Source organism: Bufo bufo, chromosome 1, assembly GCF_905171765.1.
Source record: "Bufo bufo chromosome 1, aBufBuf1.1, whole genome shotgun sequence".
Classification (NCBI taxonomy): Eukaryota; Metazoa; Chordata; class Amphibia; order Anura; family Bufonidae; genus Bufo; species Bufo bufo.
In genome coordinates this window covers 296485894-296509363 of record NC_053389.1, presented here as the reverse complement: position 1 = coordinate 296509363, position 23470 = coordinate 296485894, and the positions used below count along the sequence as shown (strand labels likewise).

Below are 23470 nucleotides of genomic sequence, written 5' to 3'. Positions count from 1 at the left end.
GTAGAAACCTGGCACAGAATGCCACTCAGCACTTTATACAGACTTCATGCAACTTTGCGTCAAAGTGTCATTTTTTAAAAATATAAATTGCATAAAAGTTGATATTAGTGGGTAAAAGTGTGACCCAAGCAGAAAGTTTCAAACTTGAAAGAAAAAGGCAGCTCTCACCTGCTCCTCTTGTTATAAGCGCGGATTTCAGCCTGGACACGGCTGTCTTGAAAATGAAGAGAAGTATGGGATCCAGCTTTTTATAACAAAGGATTCTTTATTCCAAGCGGTAACAAATTCCAACAACAAATGCAAGATAGTCAGTCTACGCGTTTTGGACCCTTGTATTTAGGTCCTTACTCATTACACATATAACTAACATTAGCCATTTCCTATATACCCCCATTCCACCAATCCCTGAGGATTACGGTATCACATGATCGGAGTACAAAACTAATTTAAATCTGAACACATAATTCTCATAAATAAAAATTCCAAAAAATACATAATTAAAACATACAAGAAAAACCTTTTCACTTTATACAGCAAAAATCGTCAGTGATATTGCAAAATCAGGTCATGCCTTTTATTTAAGCCTGTGGGAAACAAGTTCCCAACTCAAACATCCAGAAAGCTTCTCTGTTGAGAAGCTTTCTCCTATGATCTCCACCCCTTATAGGCGCCGTAACCCTTTCAATTCCTTGTACCGCTAATGCTGATGTATCGCCTTTATGGACTAACGCAAAATGTAAACTGACTGCTGAAACATTACGAGTCTTATAATGTGGTACATCTTAAATGTGTTTGCGTATTCTAGTTTTTATTTGACTTGTGGTACAACTTACATATTGAAGCAAACACTCTTCACATGTAATGAGGTAAATGGAAAATTCTGTATTGCAGTTGAGGTATGTCTTGATCTCATAACTTTTGCCATTTGCCGTGGATTTAAAATTCTTATTCACCTTCATGTGGTGTAAGGGCTTACACTCTCAGGCAGGGCGGCGATAACAGATTCTCGTGCAGACCACAGGATTAAAGTCCAAACGTTGCTTTATTCTTTTATAACACTCCGGCAATACAGGCAAAACCAGTTATAACTCACTGGGTAAGGTGAAGTTCCAGCACCACAAAACATAAACCAAACCAAAATAAACACCTGCCCATCTGGGCTCTGGCTAATACAGTGAAGGTCCTAGCTCACCTATTGAACACAGGTCACACTGAGAATTTGGCTTCTCTAGCCAGCAGGGCAGCCAGTTTCCCAGACTTTCTCCAGGCATTACTCTCCCCAGACTGACAGCCTGGACTGTGCTTTATTTCCCCTTAACAATCCCAGCTGGCTTCAGCTGGTGATCCCTCAGGCTAGGGGAAAACCTGCCCTGCATTGGGGTGGACTGGGGAGGTCCCTCTACCAAGCCTACCTTCTGCCAGTCCAATAAAATCCAGCCCATAAACTTAACAAAACTGTCTCAGCAACCTACACATTGCTGAGACCATTTTAACCTTCTGGGTTTTATTTACCTCGCCCAGTTGAGGAAGCTGGGTGGGATATACACCCCTTCCAGGACTTTACCATACACTTTTCTGTTCACCTTACTACATATCCCCCCCCCCCTCTTCTCCAGACCGAAGGTCTGCATATTTTTAGCCAACAAACAGTGTATACTGGACAAAGCATCTGCGTTCCCCTGTAATTTCCCTGGCCTATGTTCAACCTTGAAATTAAAATTTTGCAGGGAGGGAAACCACCTGGTCACTCTTGCGTTTTTCTCCCTGTTTTGTTTCATCCAAGTTAAAGGAGCGTGATCTGTTACCAACAGAAATTTCCTACCCAGCAGGTAATATTTAAAGGGATTCTGTCACCAAGTTTTAGGCTATAGAGATACGGACATGCACGGCTAGATCGCCGCTAGCATGTCCGCAATATACCTGTCCTATAGGGCTGTGTGATTTTATTTCCTTTAAAAAAGGATTTTAGAGATATGTAATTTAGTCTTGTAGGTGCCCAAGGGGCTATACGAACCTTCCTGGTGCCCAGCCACGCCCGCCTGTGAAGGAGCCCTGCACCGCCTATGTCCTCTGAATCTCCTCCTTTCATCACCGATAGATTGCCGTAATCTCGCGATGCGCGAGCTCGCGCATGCACAGTGCCGGTATAGTGTTCCTTCCCTGTGCTGGCATCAGCCTCAGGGAAAGAACTGCGAGCTTGCGCATCGCGAGATTACGGCAATCTATCGTTGATGAAAGGAGGAGATTCGGAGGACATAGGCGGTGCTGGGCTCCTTCACAGGCGGGCATGGCTGGGCACCAGGAAGGTTCGTATAGCCCCTTGGGCACCTACAAGACTAAATTACATATCTCTAAAATGCTTTTTTAAAGGAAATAAAATCACACAGCCCTATAGGACAGGTATATTGCGGACATGCTAGCGGCGATCTAGCCGTGCATGTCCGCATCTCTATAGCCCAAAACTTGGTGACAGAATCCCTTTAAGTGACTCCAGACGCCATTTAATGGCCAGACATTCTCCACTATGGCATAATTTTTCTCTGCCGGGGTCAACTTCCTACTTGGGTACCTCAATGGGTGCTCCTCCCCATTTATCACTTGTGACAGGACCACTCCCAAGCCTGTCTCAGATGCATCAGTCTGTACCAGAAACTATTTTCCGCAATCCGGGGAAATGAGCACTGGCTGTTGAAAGAGAGCGGACTTTAGGCTTTGAAAGGCCTTTTCTGCCTCTGGGGTCCACTTCACCATTACTGACTTGGGGCCTTTCGTTATGTCAGTCAAGTGTGCTGCCATCGAGGCAAAATTCGGTATGAAGCGGCGGTAGTACCCTGTTATGCCAAGGAAGGCCCTGACTTGTTTTTTTTGTTAAGGGCCTAGGCCAGTCTTGTATCGCCTCTACTTTATTGATCTGGTTTAACCAGCCCTTTACCAATAATGTAGCCCAGATATTTTGCTTCCTCTAGACCCACTGCATATTTCTCAGGGTTTATGGTTAGGTCAGCCTCACTAATCGTGTCTATAATGGCCTGTACCTTCCAGAGGTGACTTCTCCAATCAGATGAAAAAATGAGCACATCATCAAGGTAAGCAGCAGCATAGTCACGGTATGGCCTCAAGATTAGGTCCATCAACGTCTGAGATGTAGCAGGGGCTCCATGTAACCCAAACGGCATCACCGTGTACTGGAACAGCCCCTCTGCAGTGGAGAATGCCGTCTTTTCTTTTGCATCATCTGATAATGGTATCTGCCAATACCCTTTTGTAAGGTCCAGGGTCGTGATATTCCTTGCTTTCCCAAGCCTCTCAATTAGTTAATCTACTCTGGGCATGGGGTACGCATCGAATTTTGACACCTCATTTAGCTTCCGGAAATCCTTACAAAATCTCCAAGTCCCATTGGGCTTCGGGATTAAGACAATAAGGCTTGACCACTCACTGGTAGATTCCTGACCTCAGAGGATACCGCTTTTCTGCATGCTTCTGGTATCCTGTAGGGCTTTACTGTGGGGCTCAGTTCTCATGGAATGTTTTATCAGGTGGGTACGGCCTGGTAGGTCAGAAAACCTTACTCTATTTTTCTGTAGAAACTCCTTTACTTCTTGTTTCTGGGGTACTGACAGTGCCCCACTATTTTTTACCGGAGGAATTGGTGGTGACACCTCCTTAATCACGGTCTGTGCGGCCACCAATGACTCCCAATCTTTCCATGGCTTGAACAGATTTACATGGTAAATCTGGAAGGGTCTTCTCCTTCCTGGTTGGTGCACCTTATAGTTCACCTCGCCCACTTTTTTCACAACCTCGTAGGGACACTGCCACTTTGCCAGAAACTTACTTTCTACAGTGGGAACTAGAATCAGGACCCTGTCCCCGGTATTAAAGTCCCTTACCTTGGCAGACCTGTTATAGATTCTGCTTTGAGCCTCCTCAACTCTTTGCAGATGTTCTTTAACAATGGGCATCACGGTCGCTATCCTGTCTTGCATGTCAGCCACATGTTCGATGACGCTCTTATAGGGAGTAGCCTCAGCCTCCCAGGTTTCTTTAGCTACATTGAGTAAACCCCTTGAGTGACGGCCATATAGTAACTCAAATGGCGAGAACCCTGTAGACGCCTGAGGCACCTCCCTAATAAAGAACATAAGGTATGGTAGGAGGCAGTCCCAGTCCCGACCATCCTTTTCTACCACTTTTTTAAACCTCTGTTTCAGGGTCTTGTTAAACCTCTCAACCAACCCATCTGTCTGGGGGTTATACAACGAGGTACGTATCTGGGTGATTTTGAACAACTTGCATAACTCTTTCATGACCTTCAACATAAAGGGGTTACCCTGGTCCGTGAGAATTTCCTTTAGGGATCCCTGTGCGGGAGAACATGAAAAATAATTCCCGGGCAATATTTTTGGACGCCATGTCTCGTAAGGGTACCGCTTCCAGGTATCGTGTGGCATAGTCCAACACAACCAAGATATACTGGTGTCCCCTAGCCGACTTGACAATGGGACCCACCAAGTACATGGCAATTCTTTCAAAAGGTACCTCAATGATGGGAAGAGGCACTAAGGGACTCCCGAAATGTGAGGTCGGGGCACTTATCTGGCAGGTGGGGCAGGACTCTCAGTATAATTCCACTTCCTTGTACACCTTAGGCCATAAAAATCGTTGTAGTACCCTCTCCTGTGTTTTGCTAACACCCAAATGATCCCCAAGTACGTGGTTATGTGCGAGATCTACAGGGTGGGCCATTTATATGGATACACCTTAATAAAATGGGAATGGTTGGTGATATTAACTTCCTGTTTGTGGCACATTAGTATACGTGAGGGGGGAAACTTTTCAAGATGGGTGGTGACCATGGCGGCCATTATGAAGTCGGCCATTTTGAATCCAACTTTTGTTTTTTCAATAGGAAGAGGGTCATTTGACACATCAAACTTATTGGAAATTTCACAAGAAAAACAATGGTGTGCTTGGTTTTAACGTAACTTTATTCTTTCATGAGTTATTTACAAGTTTCTGACCACTTACAAAATGTGTTCAATGTGCTGCCCATTGTGTTGGATTGTCAATGCAACCCTTTTCTCCCACTCTTCACACACTGATAGCAACACCGCAGGAGAAATGCTAGCACAGGCTTCCAGTATCCGTAGTTTCAGGTGCTGCACATCTCGTATCATCTGAAGGCAATCGTCAATGCTGTGAAGATACGAGATGTGCAGTACCTGAAACTACGGATACTGGATGCCTGTGCTAGCATTTCTCCTGCGGTGTTGCTATCAGTGTGTGAAGAGTGGGAGAAGAGGGTTGCATTGACAATCCAACACAATGGGCAGCACATTGAACACATTTTATAAGTGGTCAGAAACTTGTAAATAACTCATGAAAGAATAAAGTTACGTTGAAACCAAGAACACCATTGTTTTTCTTGTGAAATTCCCAATATGTTTGATGTGTCACATGACCCTCTTCCTATTGAAAAAACAAAAGTTGGATTCAAAATGGCCGACTTCAAAATGGCCGCCATGGTCACCACCCATCTTGAAAAGTTTCCCCCCTCACATATACTAATGTGCCACAAACAGGAAGTTAATATCACCAACCATTCCCATTTTATTAAGGTGTATCCATATAAATGGCCCACCCTGTAGTACCATACGTCTATAGGGTTTTGGCACCAGAAGCTGCTTCACAATTTCATTGTTGCATTTGTTAACTCGATGCAGCAGATTTCTATTCATGGCAAAATGCAGAAATTTCTGGTCAGCTTCTGGTACCTGTGGTACACCATCTATCACAGTAACATTTCCGTGAGCACTCATGAGAGTGGGCTCTCTCAATTGCTCTGTACCAAAGTTACCCCGAGACACCCCTAAGTCCAACACATTTTCCCCAGTTGGGGAAGCTTCATCTTCGCCAGCTAACACCTGCAATGGAAAAGTGTCATTATCAGGTACATCACATATCCCCACATTTTCACCAGACATTTCAGTTAACATGACATCTTCATTTTTCACCTTATCAGCACCATTGTATTCAATGGTCTCTTCCTTTAAACCATTGGATTCAATGGGACACTCATAGCAATGATTATTTAAAGGAGAAGGCACAGATTCTGCAGGAGTATTTTTCTTCTCCCACAACTTCCAAAACAAGGGGAAGTCCCGGGCCAATATCATATCATGCATAAGTCTTTTTATGACCCCAACTTCATAGGATACAGTCCCAGCCGGAGTCTCCAGCTTAACGCAAGCCACCGGGTATGATTTTGCATCCCCATGGATGCACAGTACATTTACTCTTTTGTCCGGCACATAATTCCCAGCCACGAAGAGGGCATGTACTAAGGTGACCAGACTACCGGAGTCCAACAAAGCTCTGACGGAGCAGTCATTTATCACCAAGGTACACATCTGCGGCTCAGTCTCTAGTCCTGGGGAGGCCGCACACACTGGCACCGCATTCAGCGACTGTCTCCGGCTACCTGCACACTCCATGGGCTCTGAGGGCAATAGGCAACAATGTGTTCCCACTCACGGCACCTCCAGCACTGGGGCGCCCCAGGTCTCCTAGGTGAGAAGACCTCTCCGGGTCCAAACTGCCCAGGAAAGTCAGACTTATGCCCACGCCCAACCACTAGAGCCTTACTCCCTCTTGCACCCTTCCACACACCCCCAACAGCCGGAACTCTCTTACCCACGGATGACACAGATCGGGTACTCCGGGGAGGTGTTGGTGTGGCAGGGACATCACGGAGGTAGTCCTCAGTCGCCAGGAACCTTTCCTCCAAGTTTACGAGCTGATCCGCAGTTTTGGGGTCTCTATGTCTGACCCACCGTTGCAACTCTGCCGGGAGGGCTCTGAAGTAGTGATCCACCACTTTCTCCACGATCTGGTCTGGTGTAGAAGACTCAGGTTCCAGCCACTTCCGTACAAGATGGAGGAGGTCAAACATCTGGGATCGGGCCGGCTTGTCCATGGTATAGCTCCACGTGTGTACCCTCCAGGCACAAACAGCTGGTGTGACGCCCAAACGAGCCAGGATCTCCATTTTTAATTTGGCATAGTCCCGGACATCCTGCTCCCTGAGGTCATAGTAGGCCTTTTGTGGTTCGCCGGACAAAAAGGGCGCAAGGACCTCTGCCCACTCTGCTACTGGCAGCCTTTCTCTCTCCGCCACCCTCTCAAATACGGTCAAGTAGGCCTTAATATCATCACCGGGTGTCAGTTTTTGCAAGGCCCGCTGCACAGCCCTCCTCACATTCAAAGTCTCTAGGGGGCTTACCTCCACATACGGGGTTGGAGCTACAACAGTCTCTCTCAATACCGCAATGTGCTCTAGCAGTAAACTATTTGTTTCCTGCTGCTGTGCCATGGCCTGTTGTTGTGCATTAGCCTTCAAAAACATCTTTATTATTTTCTCCATGGTATCCGATGAACTTTGTAACGCTGCAGCAGCTTTCACCCAGGACATTAAATCATCAACTATCACACCGTTGCCCTTATCAACCTGCTATTGCCCGCATTCTCCACCAATTGCAAGGGCTTACACTCTCAGGCAGGGTGGCGATGACAGATTCTCGTGCAGACCACAGGGTTAAAGTCCAAACGTTGCTTTATTCTTTTATAACACTTCGGCAATACAGGCAAACCCAGTTATAACTCACTGGGTAAGGTGAAGTTCCAGCACCACAAAACATAAACCAAACCAAAATAAACACCTGCCCATCTGGGCTCTGGCTAATACAGTGAAGGTCCTAGCTCACCTATTGAACACTGGTCACACAGAGAATTCGGCTTCTCTAGCAAGCAGGGCAGCCATCTTCCCAGACTTCCTCCAGGCATTACTCTCCCCAGATTGACAGCCTGGACTGTGCTTTATTTCCCCTTAACGATCCCAGCTGGCTTCAGCTGGGGATCCCTCAGGCTAGGGGAAAACCTGCCCCGGAATGGGGTGGACTGGGGAGGTCCCTTCTACCAAGCCTACCTTCTTCCAGTCCAATAAAATACAGCCCATAAACTTAACAAACCTGTCTCAGCAACCTACACATTGCCAAGACCATTTTAACCTTCTGGATCTTATTTACCTCACCCAGTTGAGGAAGCTGGGTGGGATATACACCCCTTCCAGGACTTTACCATACACTTTTCTGTTCACCTTACCACAGTGGTCACAGCATATCCACCTGCCGTGGCCACATTTGTAGCTGCCGTTGCAGGAGAGCCACACTGGTTTAGTTACAGAAATTTCTTGGAATAGACTTAGACTAATCATGTTTCCCAATGTCGGGGCTCTACATGCCACACTCCTAATTTCACTTGTTGCCAGATTAGTCCATTCCTTGTCATAACTTAGTACTAGGAAATGATTTTTTACTATTTTGCAAATTTGCCTATATTCATTACTGTACTTAGTAATGAACATAATCGCATTTTCTTTGGACATTTTTATATTGTTCTTACCCTTTGTATTAGATTTCTTTGGAAAAACAAAAAGTTTTTCTGTCCATTGACAATGCCAGATTCCTAGAATAAGTAGTTAACTGTGGGGCATATAATCTATGTTCCAACCTTTTGCCTACATTAACTGCTTCTTGAATAAACGTTTCCATGTCAGAACAATTACGCCTGGCAAGTATCATTTCCCTTTGGAGATATTGCGGACCACATGGGGAGGATGGCACGAAGTTGCAAAAAGTGTTGTATTACCCGCTGTATCTTTTCTGAAAGTAGAAGTACAAACCCTAGATTTTACATTATCACCCCTCAAACACAAATCCAAAATATTAATTAGCAGTGTGTCATAATGGAGATTAAAAGAAATGGTTTCCAGACACTGATTTAAATATGCAGAGAACAACGGTATGGCCGCCACATCGCCCAACCAAACAATAAGCAGGTGATCGATGTAGCGACCATACCATCGAATACTCTCAAAATAAGGGTGTGTATCGATGAAAAGGAAGCTCATCTCCCACCATGCCATAAAAAAATTGTCTATGGAGGGAGAGAACCTAGCCCCCATCTACACACCCGATACCTGCAAATAAAATGTATTATTAAACATAAAAAAATTATGTTTGAGGAGGAAATCCACCACTATTCCCATGTATTCCTGGAGTTCCAAAGTATAATCGCTATAAGTTTTTAAAAACCATTGCAAAGCCACTATCGCAAGGTTATGCAGTATATTGGTATATAAAGACACAACGTCAGCCGTAATCCAAGTGTATTTATCACACCACTTGAAATTAGCAAAAGTTTGCAAGACTGACCTGGTGTCATTAAGGTATCCAGGAATCAACGGGACAAGAGGTTGGAGGAGAATCGATCCATTCGGATAATCTCTCAGAGAACGATCTGATCCCTGCTATAATAGGTCTCATTGGCGGCGGAAAAGTGCCTTTTATGTACTTTCGGCAACTAATGAAATATGGAGATGACGGGACACTCAACATAAATATAATCTACTTGTTTTTTGCTTAATATTCCCAATTCTAGGCCCTTGGATAGGATCTGGAACATTTTAGTTTGGAACAAGGGGAGAGATTTGTCGCTCAATGGAGAGTAGATAGTAGTCTCATCTAACATATTCTGGACCTTTGTCTTGTAGACATAACTGTCCATCACTACAACCGCTCCCCCCTTGTCCGCCTCTTTAACTACCAGATCCTGCCTTCTCAATAATTCTTATAAAGCCCTGAATTCATTCAGAGACATATTTTTCTTCGATCTGTTGGTGTATATTGGGACTTTTTCATCATGTTTAGTGCCTGATTTTATTTGATCATATAACAAACAAAGATCCTTTTCTACCAAATCCTGGAAGCGAACCAGAGCAGGAGAACTAGACTGTAAAGAATAAAAATCCCTATTAGACGTTTTGAAATTCCTAGAGCTATTAGTCAGTACTAGATTCTCCTGCTCTGTTCGCATTTCCTGCAAATAACATATATGAGCCATCTCTTTAAAGTTCATATGGCTGCTTAAGATTTCATTCATGTCCGTAACTCTAGTGTCCAGACTGGAGACAGAGAGATTGAACTCACTACTTTGTGCTATAAAATCACAAACCGTATCTTTCTCCTTTTGGAAGTGTCTCTTTAAGGTTATATTACGTGCCAACCGATTAACATCCAAAATTGTTTGGTATAAATCGAAGTGGTGGGTAGGTGAAAAGGACAGTCCTTTTTTAAGAACAATCATCTGATCTTGTGACAGTATAGTAGATAATAAATTAATTACTTGTAAATCTTCTACTCCTTCTTGTAACGTGACGGGTACTACACCTACTAATAAACCTTCAGCATGTGCACAGCTCATGCATACCAATTAGGCCTAAATGTACATATCTTCATATAACCAAGCTGGAATTTTTTTTTTAAGTAACACAATCTATAAAATACAGGTATTTGAACTCCTTTAAAAGTAAGTGAGTGCACCCTCGAAACCTATATATTTCCCGAAAGCAGAAAATGTGATGGTTGCAGTTGCCTTCACGAACTGTTGACAACCATATCTACCTTTATGTAAATTTGTGCCAAATGGAAATATTTTAAAAATGAAATGCCTCAGATGAAACATTTTCCCCTTAAACTCACATACAAGCAGAAATTTACCTATAAAAATAATGTAAATGTAATATATACCACAACAAGAGCTAATGCCAATCGCAGTAATTAAAGCCTTTTAGATGCCGTGATCAAGTGAAATCATGGCATCTAAAGGGTGAAAAACCAGCTCTGCGGCCAATGATGATGCCGGTAATTGAATTCAATGCCCTAGGTCTTGCTGAAGAGACTAAGGGCTCTTTCACACGGGCGTCGCGTGTGAGTGCCGGATAGGATGTGGGTGCGTCGCGGGAAAATTGTGCGATTTTGTATGCGATTGCGTTGCGTTCTTCAGTTTTTTCCGCGCAAGTGCAATGCATTTTGCACGCACGTGAGAAAAAACTGAATGTGGTACCCACACCTGAACCCGAACTTCTTCACTGAAGTTCGGGTTTGGGTTAGGTATTCTGTAGATTTTTATATTTTCCCTTATAACATGGTTATAAGGGAAAATAATAGCATTCTTAATACAGAATGCTTAGTAAAATGTAGATTGAGGTGTTAAAAAATAAAAAAAATTAACTTACCTGTTCCACTTGATTGCGCAACCGGCATCGTCTTCTTGCTTCTTCTTTCAGGACCTGCAAAAGGACCTTTGGTGAAGTAATCTTCTATCTTTATTCAGAAGGACCTGCGCTGACGTCACTGCGCTCACCACGTGGTGAGCGCGGTGACGTCAGCGCAGGTCCTGCCGAATGAAGATAGAAGATTTCTATCTTCATTCAGCAGGACCTGTGCTGACGTCACCGCGCTCACCACGTGATGAGTGCGATTATGTCACCAAAGGTCCTTTTGCAGGTCCTGAAAGAAGAAGCAAGAAGAGGATGCCAGCTGCGCGATCAATTAATCAATAATTTATTTATATTTTTTTTAACACCTCAATCTACATTTTACTAAGCATTCTGTATTAAGAATGCTATTATTTTCCCTTATAACCATGTTATAAGGGAAAATAATACAGGGAATACACTTTAATGAGGTCCTGGGTTGCTTTCATCCCTATCATCTCCTAGCAACCATGCGTGAAAATCGCACCGCATACGCACTTGCTTGCGGATGCTTGCGATTTTCAGGGATACCCATTCATTTCTATGGGACCTGCGTTGCATGAAAAACGCAGAATATCGAACCTGCTGCGATTTTCGCACAACGCACAAATGATGCGTGAAAATCTCCGCTCATGTACACAGCCCCATTGAAGTGAATGGGTCCGGATTCAGTGCGGGTGTAATGCGTTCACCTCACGCATTGCACCCGCGTGGAATTCTCGCCCAAGTGAAAGGGTCCTAAGGGCATTGAAGCTGCAATTCTTATTTTGGCCAGCAGATGGCAGGACAACATAAGAAATTAGCAATTTGAACATTTAAATAGAAATAAAAAATCCATGAATGTTCAGAATTAAAAACAAACAATTGGATTTTGTAGGCTCAAATATGAGCTTCAAAATCATAACAAAAGTAAAAAAAAAAACATTTAAAAATTATATATAAAAAGAAAATGTCTAAATCTCTCCATATAATAAAAAATAAATAAATACATAAATAAATAACAAAAAATGTAAACATCATGGGTATCACCGTGACCAAAAAGGCCAGTACTATTAAAATATAAAAATGTTTTTCCAATATTCAATGTTTAAATTTATTTTTACACTAAGATATAAAAAAAAAACTATAAATATGTGGCATCGTTGTAATCGTACTGACCCAGGGAATGAAGGGCATGGATCAGTTTTGCCGCAAATGGAATAGCTTTATTTCCAATTTCAACCCATTTGGAATTTTCTTCCCATTTCCCACTACATTGTATGCCATAATAAATAGTGGCATTAGAAAGTACAACTTGTCCCGCAAAAAATAAGCCCTCAAACAGTTATGTGAACGAAAAAATAAAAAAGTTATGGCTTAAGGAAGATGGGGAAGAAAAATGAAAACGCAAAAAACAAAAAAAACCTCCGGTATCCTAGGGGTTAAAGTAGCTAGCAGTGTGTTTCTAATGATCATTTTCTTCCTGCAGTCAGATGCGGTAAAAGCATGAAAACTTTATTTTATCCCCTGCACACGCTATTTTCCAGTCATGCTTGAAGTCAAGGGGGCAGCGGCCTCCTTGCTTCAAGTCAAGGTAACCGCACCCCCTTCCCTCCCCCTTCGCCTGTGACTGACAGCACTTATGCACTAGAGTTTGGCCGCTGCCCCCTTGACTTCAAGCATGATTGGGAAATAGCGCATGCAGGGGATAAAATAAAGTTTTTCATGCTTTTAATGCATCTGACTGCAGGAAGATAATGATCGTTAGAAACACACTGCTGGCTACTTTAACCCCTTAAGGACCCATGACGTACCGGACCAGAGAAGTACATGTACGTCATGGTGATCGGGCAGGTGTAGGAGCTGAGCCCGCCCGATCAGCAGCAGGGGTCTGGCAGTCACTGATAGCTGGACCCCTGCTGCATGCGCCGGCAACGGTGAAATCACCGATGCCGGCGCATTAACCCCTGCACAGCCGCGGTCAGCGCTGACCACAGCACGTGTGATGTCCATGCAGGGAGAAAGCAGCCATCGGGTCCCCGTGCTGCTGTGACAGGACCCGATGGCATGGAAGGCAGCACGATGCCTTTCTTAGGCATTGTGGCTGCCTTCTGGGAGAGCCTGTGAGATCCAGCCCCCTGAATCTCACAGGCAGGAAGGCTGTAAATGTAGACACTTACAGCCAATGCATGACAATACAGAAGTATTGTCATGCATTGTAAAGGGGATCAGACCCCCAAAAGTAGAAGTCCCAGAGTGGGACAAAAAATATAGTGAAAAATAAAGTAAAAAAAAACAACATTTTCCATAATAAAAAATAAAGTTTCAAGTAAAAATAAATAAAAATAATTATTATTTTTTTAAATGGGAAAAAAAAAGAAGAAAAGTACACATGTTAGGTATTGACGCGTCCGTATCGACCGGCTCTAGAAAACTATCACATGACCTAACCCCTCAGGTGAAAAGCGTCAAAAAAATTAAATAAAAACTGTGCTAAATAAACAATTTTTTGGTCACCCTACATTACTAAAATTGCTACACCAAGCGATCAAAAAGGTGTATACCCCCCAAAATAGTACCAATCTAATCGTCACCTCATCCCGCAAAAAATTAGCCCCTACCTAAGACAATCGCCCAAAAAATAAAAAAAACTATGGCTCAGAATGTGGAGACACTAAAACATATTTTTTTTGTTAAAAAAAATGCTGATATTGTGTAAAACTTAAGTAAATAAAAAAAGTATACGTATTGGGTATTGCTGCGTCCATAACAACCTTCTCTATAAAAATACCACATGACCTAACCCCTTAGGTGACCACTGTAAAAAAAATTTAATAAAAAACCATTTTTTGTCACCTTACATCACAAAAAGTGGAATAGCAAGCGATCAAAAAGTCATATGCACCCCAAAATAGTGCCAATCAAACAGTCATTTCATCCCGCAAAAATGATATCCTACCTAAGACAGTCACCCAAAAACTGAAAAAACTATGGCTCTCAGACTATGGAGACACTAAAACATGATTTTTTTTTTTGTTTCAAAAATGATATTATTGTGTAAAACTTGCATAAATAAAAAAAAGTTTACATATTAGGTATCGCAGCGCCCGTAATAACCTGCTCTATAAAAATATAACATGAACTAATCCCTAAGGCGAATACCGTAAAAACAATTAAATAAAAACTGTGTCACCTTACATCACAAAAAGTTATGTTTCTTAAAGTGTAACTGTCATAAATTTTTTCTAACCTGTCAGATGAATGTTGTAAATAACAAAAAATAAAAACGGTGCCAAAACAGCTATTTCTTGTTACCTTGCCTCAAAAAAAGTGTAATATAGAGCAACCAAAAATCATATGTACCCTAAAATAGTACAAACAAAACTGCCACCTTATCCCGTAGTTACCAAAATGGGGCCACTTTTTTGGAGTTTCTACTCTAGGGGTGCATCAGGGGGGCTTCAAATGGGACATGTCAAAAAATCAGTCCAGAAAAATCTGCCTTCCAAAAACCATATGGACGACAGAATCAGGGCCATAAATATTGAGTTTTGTTTGGCTGTTAACCCTTGCTTTGTAACTGGAAAAAATGGATTAAAATGGAAAATCTGCCAAAAAAGTTAAATTCTGAAATTTCATCTCTATTTTCCATTAATTATTGTGGAACACCTAAAGGGTTAACAAAGTTTGTAAAATCAGTTTTGTATACCTTGAGGGGTGTAGTTTCTAAAATGGGGTAATTTTTTGGTGGTTTCTAATATGTAAGCCTTACAAAGTGACTTCAGACCTGAACTGGTCCTTAAAAAGTAGGTAAACTTGTAAGCCTTCTAACGTCCCCAAAAAATAAAATGGCATTCACAAAATTATCCAAACATGTAGTAGACAAATGGGAAATGTAAAGTAATAATTTTTTTGGGAGGTATTACTATTAGGGTTGAGCGAACCCGAACTGTAAAGTTCGGGTTCATACTGAACTTTAGGATTTTTGGACCCGGGACCCGAACATTTCAGTAAAAGTTCAGGTTCGGTGTTTGGCTATTTTATTGCGCTTTTTGAAAGGCTGCAGAGCAGCCAATCAACAAGCGTTTAACTCTGTGCCCTTAGAATCCATCACAGCCATGCCTACTAATGGCATGGCTGTGATTGGCCAGTGCAGCATGTGACCCAGCCTCTACTCTGATTAGTGTAGGGATAGGATGCTGCTGCTCTGAGGGAGAGAATAGGACAGAATCTTTAATCAGAAGTGCTTGATAACTCAGCGATCTACCTAGATTTCGTTTTGTAGGTGCAGTGCACAATCTTTTTACCCTGCCCTGAGCCCAGTGACCAAGAAAAATAACTTTTATCCGTCTGTTAGTTAGGTGGGCAACGGCGGCCATTTTATGCAAGTTCTGTGCAACAGCATAGCATATGTGCATTTGTGACAGTCAAATAGAAGCTTGAACTACTGCATTTATATTCTGGGTTTAAAAAAAATCACCCATTTTTGGCAAGACCCTGGCAAAATCTGTGGCCTTTGCAGCATTAGTCAGTGTGCAATTTAAGCTAGAAATACAGCAATAATTTTCTGGGTTTTAAAAAACATTTGCGGCCTTGTCTGCATCTGTCAGTGTGAGATACACGCTTTAGATACTGCTGTGCTATTCTGGTATTAAAAAAACACCCATTTTGGGCAAAGTACTTAATATTGCAGCCTTTGCTGCATCTGTGATTGTTAAAGGGTTTCTACCACTTCGTTTTCACATAATTAGCTTTCAGACACTAGCGATCCGCTAGTGTCTGCTCTACCAAACAATCCTAATATAATAGCTTTTTGTGCATCCGTTTCGCTAAAAAAACAAACTTATATTGATATGCTAATGAGCCTCTAGGTGCTATGCGGGCGTCTTTTCAGCACCTAGAGGCTCGGTCTACCTTCACAAAATGCCGCCCAGCGTGTCCCTCCAGCCCGCCCATCTCCTCCGGAATGCGATCCTCCCTGTGAGCCAGCGGACGAATTCTCGCGCATGCGCCGTGTGCGTCTGTATTCGGCGCATGCGCAGTGAATGTCTGACCGCTCCCTGCTCAGACATCTCCACTGCGCCTGCGCCGATGACGTCATAGTGCTCCGAGGAACAGGCGCAGTGGAGATGTCTGTGCAGAAAGCGGTCAGACATTAACTGCGGTCAGACATTAACTGCCTGCGTCGAAGACAGACGCGCAGGGCGCATGCGCAAGAATTCGTCCGCTGGCTCACAGGGAAGATCGCATTCCGGAGGAGATGGGCGGGCTGGAGGGACGCGCTGGGCGGCATTTTGTGAAGGTAGACCGAGCCTCTAGGTGCTGAAAAGACGCCCGCATAGCACCTAGATGCTCATTAGCATATCAATATAAGTTAGTTTTTTAGCGAAACGGCTGCACAAAAAGCTATTATATTAGGATTGTTTGGTAGAGCAGACACTAGCGGATCGCTAGTGTCTGAAAGCTAATTATGTGAAAACGAAGTGGTAGAAACCCTTTAAAAGCAAGCTTGAAATACTTCAGTAATTTTCTGGGTTTTAAAAAACACCCATTTTTGGCAATACCCTCCATCTGGGCCCTCTGCCGCTTTAGTCAGTGTGTAATTTAAGCTAGAAATACAGCAATAATTTTCTGGGTTTTAAAAAAACACCCTTTTTGGGCAAAATACTCAATTTTACATTCCTTGCTGCATCTGTACGTGTGAAATTTAAGCATTATATACTGCTGTCATATTCTGTTATTTAAAAAAAAAACACCCTTTTTGGGCAAAATACTTAATTTGCGGCCTTGTCTGCAACTGTCAGTGTGAGATAGACGCTTTAGATACTGTTGTTCAATTCTGCTATTGAAAAAAATCCTATTTTGGCCAAAAAACATAATTTTGCAGCCTTTGTTGCATCTGTCATTGTGAGATACACCCTTTAGATACTGTTGTTCTATTCTGTTATTAAAAAAACACACATTTTGGGAAAGATCCTAAATTTGAGAAATATGAGAGCGTCAAATAAGGGACATGGTCCCGGTCGTGGTGCTGCTGGTGGAGCTCCTGTTGCAGGGAGAGGACGTGGTCGTTCTGTGCTAGCTACACACACTAGTGAAACACCTTCCTCTGGTGCGAGTAGGCGACAGAACCTTCAGCGGTATTTGGTCGGGCCTAATGCGGCTCTACGAATGGTGAGGCCAGAACAAGTACAGGCGATAGTAGATTGGGTTGCTGACAGTGCCTCCAGTTCCTTTACATTGTCTCCCACCCAGTCTCCTGCTGAAAGATCAGAGTGGGCACCTGCAGCCGATGTCTATCAGTCTTTCACCTCACCCCCTTGCAAATCAGCCAAGCAGTCTGAGCCCCAAGTCATGCAGCAGTCTCTTCTGCTTTTTGATGACTCTGCTAGCAGGGTTTCCCAGGGCCATCCACCTAGCCCTGCCCCAGAAGTGGAAGAGATTGAGTGCACCGATGCCCAACCACTTATGTTTCAAGATGAGTACATGGGAGGACCACCGCAGCATGTCTCGGATCATGACGAAACACAGGTGCCAACTGCTTTGGCTTTCAAAAGTGTGCAGACCGACAAGGAGGGCAGGGGTGAAGACTGGGTGGAAGATGATGTGGAGGACGATGAGGTCCTCAACCCCACATGGAATCAAGGTCATGTGAGTTACCTGTGTAGTTCGGAGGAAGAGGCCGTGGTCGCACAGAGCCACCAGCACAGCAGAAGAGGGAGCAGGGTGAAAATGTGGAGGCCGTCCCCTTGACAGTACGCCTGCTTCTGCCCACCGCAGCAAGGGACCGAGCACACCAAAGCCAGCTCCAAGGAGTTCCCTGGTGTGGCAATTCTTCAGACAATGTGCTGAGGACAAGACACGAGTGGTTTGCATGCTGTGCAATCAGAGCCTGAAGCGAGGCATAAACGTTCTCAACCTGAGCACAACCTGCATGACCAGGCATCTAAGTGCAAAGCACGACCTGCAGTGGAGTATACACCTCAAAAACCAAGAAAGGTCTCTGCTTCATCTTCTGCTGCAGTCTCTGCCTCTTCATCCACCTTTGGAGTGACAGTGGCACCTGCCACTCCGCAAACAGAGGATCTCCCAGCAACACCACCACCTGGTGTCACGACCGCTATCCCAGCAGCAGTCGTGTCGCACCAGACGGAGGGGAAGGGGGACCCTTATCTACGGATGGGAAATAGAATGGCCACCGCTGACTAACCCTACGCTGGCACCTGTCTGCCCTGATACCCTAGACGGGGTGTGAACCCGTGCGGCGAGCAGGATGCCTAAACCTTCAGTCACCCTAACAAGACTAGACTGGGGAAAGGCCGATGGGAGCACTAGTCACCATCACTCACGTCTAGGAGAACAACAGGGGAAGACAGCAACAAACAAACAATCTATAGCAGAGATAGACTTATCCAGTCACGAGCAGAGAAGGCGATCCCAATCACGACAGTCCACGCCGGACAAGAGCTCCACAGCAATACCGTCAAACGATCTCCTTCAAAGATCAGAATAGCACTGGAAGTAAGGACTATATCTGGCAATGACTGCAAGTGAAACTGAAACTAATATAGTAGCTGGGAGTGGCAGACAGGACTCACCTGAGAAGGATGCCTACAAACTCCCAGTCAGGACAAAAAGGTTCACAAGGCAAAACCCGGATGACATACCCTGAACCACGGAGCAAACTCACAAGCTATCGCGAGTAGCAAGTCGCTGCGACCTTCTCCTCCCAGACCTGTCTGGATCAGTCACAGTCGTGACAGTACCCCCCTTTCTACGAGGGGCCCCCGGACCCTCAAGACCAGGCCTCTCCGGATGGGAGCTATGAAAAGCCCGAATGAGTCTGTTCACTTTTATCTCTGATGCTGGAACCTACATTCTCTCTTCGGAACCATAACCTCTCCAGTGCACCAGGTACTGAAGAGAGCGGCAAACATATCGTGAATCAACAATTTTTTCTACCTGAAACTCAAGACTGCCATCAACAACCACCGGTGGAGGCGGTAGTGGCAATGGTTCAGGAGGTTCTACATATCTCTTAAGCAGAGATCTGTGGAAGACATTATGGATCCTTAGAGTCTGAGGTAGATCCAGACGAAAAGCCACCTGGTTAATGATCTTAATAACCCTATAAGGACCAATAAATCTCGGACCTAATTTCCACGAGGGAACCTTCAACTTGATATTTCTGGTAGACAACCACACCAAGTCATTCACCCCAAGGTCCGGACCTTCAGAGCGCTTGCTATCAGCCACACGTTTGTATCTACCACCAATTCTCTTCAAACTTTCTAGCACACTCTGCCACACTGAAGAAAGTGAAGACGCAAATCGCTCCTCCTCGGGAATCCCAGACGGCCCCCCCTCACTAAACGTACAAAACTGAGGATGGAAACCATACGCACCAAAAAATGGTGACTTATCGGTGGATTCTTGACGACGATTATTAATGGCAAACTCGGCTAACGGTAAATAAGATGACCATTCCTCCTGATTTTCGGAAAGAAAGCATCTCAAATATGTCTCTAGGTTTTGATTGGTACGTTCAGTCTGACCGTTGGACTGTGGATGGAAAGATGAAGAAAATGACAGATGAACCCCTAAACGAGAACAAAAAGCTTTCCAAAATTTAGAAACAAATTGGGTACCACGATCCGAAACAATATCGGAAGGGACCCCGTGAAGCTTCACGATGTGGTCAATAAAAACCTGAGCCAGTGTGTTAGCATTAGGCAATGCGGCTGTCACGGGGTTCCGAAGGTGCACTCGGTCCCCCATTGCCCGCTTAGCTTTTGGAATGAGGTTCTGTGTTTGACCTCATTCCCAGGGCGGCTTTACTAGCTGGGTGGCTCCCTGCTCCTAGTCTGCCTTGAGCGCCGAGCTGATCACTCGGTGCTCGACTGGTTGGTCTGTCGGTCATGTGACGCTGGCCACGTCACATGACCCTCACTCCCCACTATAAATACAGGCAGCCTGCTGGCTACAGGTTGCCTGTTAATTTCTAGGTTCCTGGCTATTTGTTGGACTGCTGAATACTTACCTGATCCTGTTCCCTGACCATCCTTTTGCCTGCTCCTCCTGTACTGCGCTTCCGTCCTGGTATTGTGACCTCGGCTCCCACCTGACTACTCTCTTAGGACTCCTCTTGTACTTCTCTGCTCTCCTGGTATTTATGACCCCGACTTCTCCTGACAATTCTCTGCTTGCTCCATTTGTACTTTGCAGCTTTCCTGGTATTGACTCGGTCCGTTCACGTCCCGTTGTTTGTCTGTCTGTCATCCCTGCACTTACTCCAAGTTAGGGATTGCCGTCCAGTTGTCCCCTGTCATTAGGACTCGCGAGGCAAGTAGGCAGGGCCAGGGGTAAGGGTGGAGCGCAGTGGTCACTTCCCTCCCCCCTGTGTGTGTGTGTACGCAACCGTTACAGCGGCAAGAGCAATAAAGTGCACCATTTTACTGAACCTGTCAACAACTACAAGAATAACAGTCTTCCCCGCTGATACTGGTAGATCCGTAATGAAATCCATTGATAGGTGCGTCCAAGGCCTGTTGGGGATGGCCAGAGGTAAAAGACGCCCTGCCGGACAAGTATGATCTACCATAGAACGAGCACAGGTAGCACATGCAGACACAAAATTCAACACCTCCTGGCGCCACTTAGGCCACCAGAACTGACGAGACACTAATTCAGAGGTTGCCCTACTACCTGGGTGTCCTGCCAGTGTGGAGTTATGGTGTTCTTTTAGTATCTCCAGGCGTAAATTTTCTGGCACAAACAGTTTACCCGAGGGGCAGGAGGCCGGGGCGTCCCCCTGAGCTTCCAACACCCTCCCCTCCAAACCTGAGTGTAATGCAGAGACCACCACTCCCTTTTGCAAAATGGTCTCTGGTACATCAACATCACCCCCTCCAGGAAAACTTAGGGACAATGCATCCGCCTTAGAATTTTTTGCCCCCGGGCGATAGGTTATTACAAAATTAAACCTAGTAAAAAATAACGACCACCAAGCCTGTCTAGGGGTGAGACGTTTAGCAGACTCCAGATATAATAAGTTTTTGTGATCAGTAATCACTGTGACGGGATGAACCGCCCCCTCCAAAAAATGACGCCACTCCTCAAAGGCCAACTTAATAGCCAGAAGTTTCCTGTTGCCAATATCATAGTTCCTTTCTGCAGTAGACAATTTCTTCGAAAAGAAAGCACACGGACGCCATTCACCAGGGGACGGGCCCTGAGATAGTACCGCTCCCACCCCCACCTCTAATGCGTCAACCTCTACGATAAAAGGAAGCGAGACATCTGGCTGTATGAGAATAGGGGCCGAGGTGAATCTCTCCTTCAGAGATGTAAAGGCAGTTTTGGCTGCATGTGACCATTTGGAAAAATCGGATCCCTTTCGGGTCATGTCCGTCAGTGGTTTGACCACCAAGGAATAGTTCTTTATAAACTTTCTATAAAAATTGGCAAACCCCAGGAAGTGTTGCAATGCCTTCAGGTTCTCAGGCAGATCCCAGTCCATAATCGCCCGGACTTTCGCTGGATCGATGCGGAAACCTGAATCTGACAACACATACCCCAGAAATGGCAGTTCTTTTACGGCGAACACACATTTCTCTAATTTAGCAAACAATTTGTTGGCCCTTAATATCTGCAGCACTTGTCTCACATGGATCTTATGTGTATCCAGATCCGGGGAATAGACCAGGATGTCATCAAGATATATCACAACAAATCTCCCGATAAGGTGACTAAAAATATCGTTGACAAAATGTTGGAACACTGCAGGCGCATTAGTAAGACCAAATGGCATGACCAGATTTTCATAATGCCCTTCCGGAGTATTAAAAGCCGTTTTCCACTCATCCCCCTCTTTGATGCGAACCAGGTTATAGGCTCCTCTGAGATCCATTTTGGAGAACCATTTAGCACCAGCAACCTGATTAAAGAGGTCGGGAATGAGAGGAAGAGGATAGGGATCTCGGATAGTTATCCGGTTTAATTCCCGGAAATCCAGGCAAGGACGCAGGCCCCCATCTTTCTTTTTAACGAAAAAGAACTCTGCAGCCACGGGTGAAGAAGAGGGTCTGATGTGTCCCTTAGCCAAACTCTCCGAAATATAATCTTGCATAGCCTTCCTCTCCGGGCCGGAAAGATTGTATAATCGGGTTTTAGGTAGTTTTGCCCCAGGTAATAGATTAATCGGGCAATCATATGGATGATGAGGTGGTAACCCCTGACAACCCTTCTCAGAGAACACATCCATAAAATCTGACAGAAAGGCAGGTAAAGATGTTATAGAGTGTAGAGCACCTACTACTCAAGCAGTTGTCCTTACAATGTTCACTCCACTCCACAATCTCCCCGGCCTGCCAATCCACCACTGGATTGTGAGTCACCAGCCAGGGAAGCCCCAATACCATAGGAGCCGGAAGACCGTCCAGGACATAACAAGAGATATGCTCTTTATGGAGGTCCCCTACCTGCAGATGGATATTATGGATGATCTGAGTTAACTCTCTCTGAGTAAGAGGGGAGGAGTCGATGGCAAAAACAGGAATAGTTCTGCGTACCGGTTCCGGAGTAAAACCCAGAACCTGAGCAAACCGTGAATCCACCAAACTGACCCCCGCCCCACTGTCCAAAAAGCCAGAACAGATCTCAGTCTTATTGCCCGCCTCAACGGTAGCGGACAACAAAAACTGAGACATGCGTATGGAGGAGTCGAATACACCCAGACTGTTATCCTCCGCACAATCTGGGGACTCTAGTTTTCCGGCGGCTCCTTTGTTTGGGGTCTCTTGGGTTCTGAGGGACAAACCTTTACAAAATGACCCCTCCCCCCACAACGAAAACAAACCTCTGACCTACGGCGGAACTTAGGAGGATTCACCCGTCTAGTGGCGCCCCCTATTTGCATTGGTTCGACTGTTTCATAACAAATCGATCCCTGACCTATAGAGGCCTCCGTAAAATTTAATAGTCTCTCCCTGAGTCGTCTGTCGATTCTTATGGACAGAGACATAGCAGCCTCAAGAGACCCAGGGACCTCGTATACCGCCAGCGCGTCTTTTAATTTTTCAGACAACCCCTGGCAGAACTGACTCCTAAGGGCCGAGTCGTTCCATAATGTCTCAGTTGTCCACCTACGGAATTCGGAACAATATAGTTCAGCAGACCGGTTCTCTTGCCGAAGTCTACGTAGCTTAGACTCAACCAGTGAGACCCTGTCCGGGTCATCATATACGAGACCCAGGGCTTCAAAAAACTCCTCCACTGATCGTAAGGCCGGAGAGTCTGATGGTAGGGAGAAAGCCCAAGCCTGCGGATCTCCTT

At 44.7% G+C, this 23470-nt stretch overlaps 1 protein-coding gene across 1 annotated transcript in view; it reads left to right on the top strand.

Moving 5' to 3' along the window:
* LOC121005804 (E3 ubiquitin-protein ligase RNF213-like) overlaps nt 1–23470 on the top strand; it is a 407639-nt gene that overhangs the window by 211579 nt on the left and 172590 nt on the right. The gene's annotated exons all lie outside the window — the stretch shown is intronic.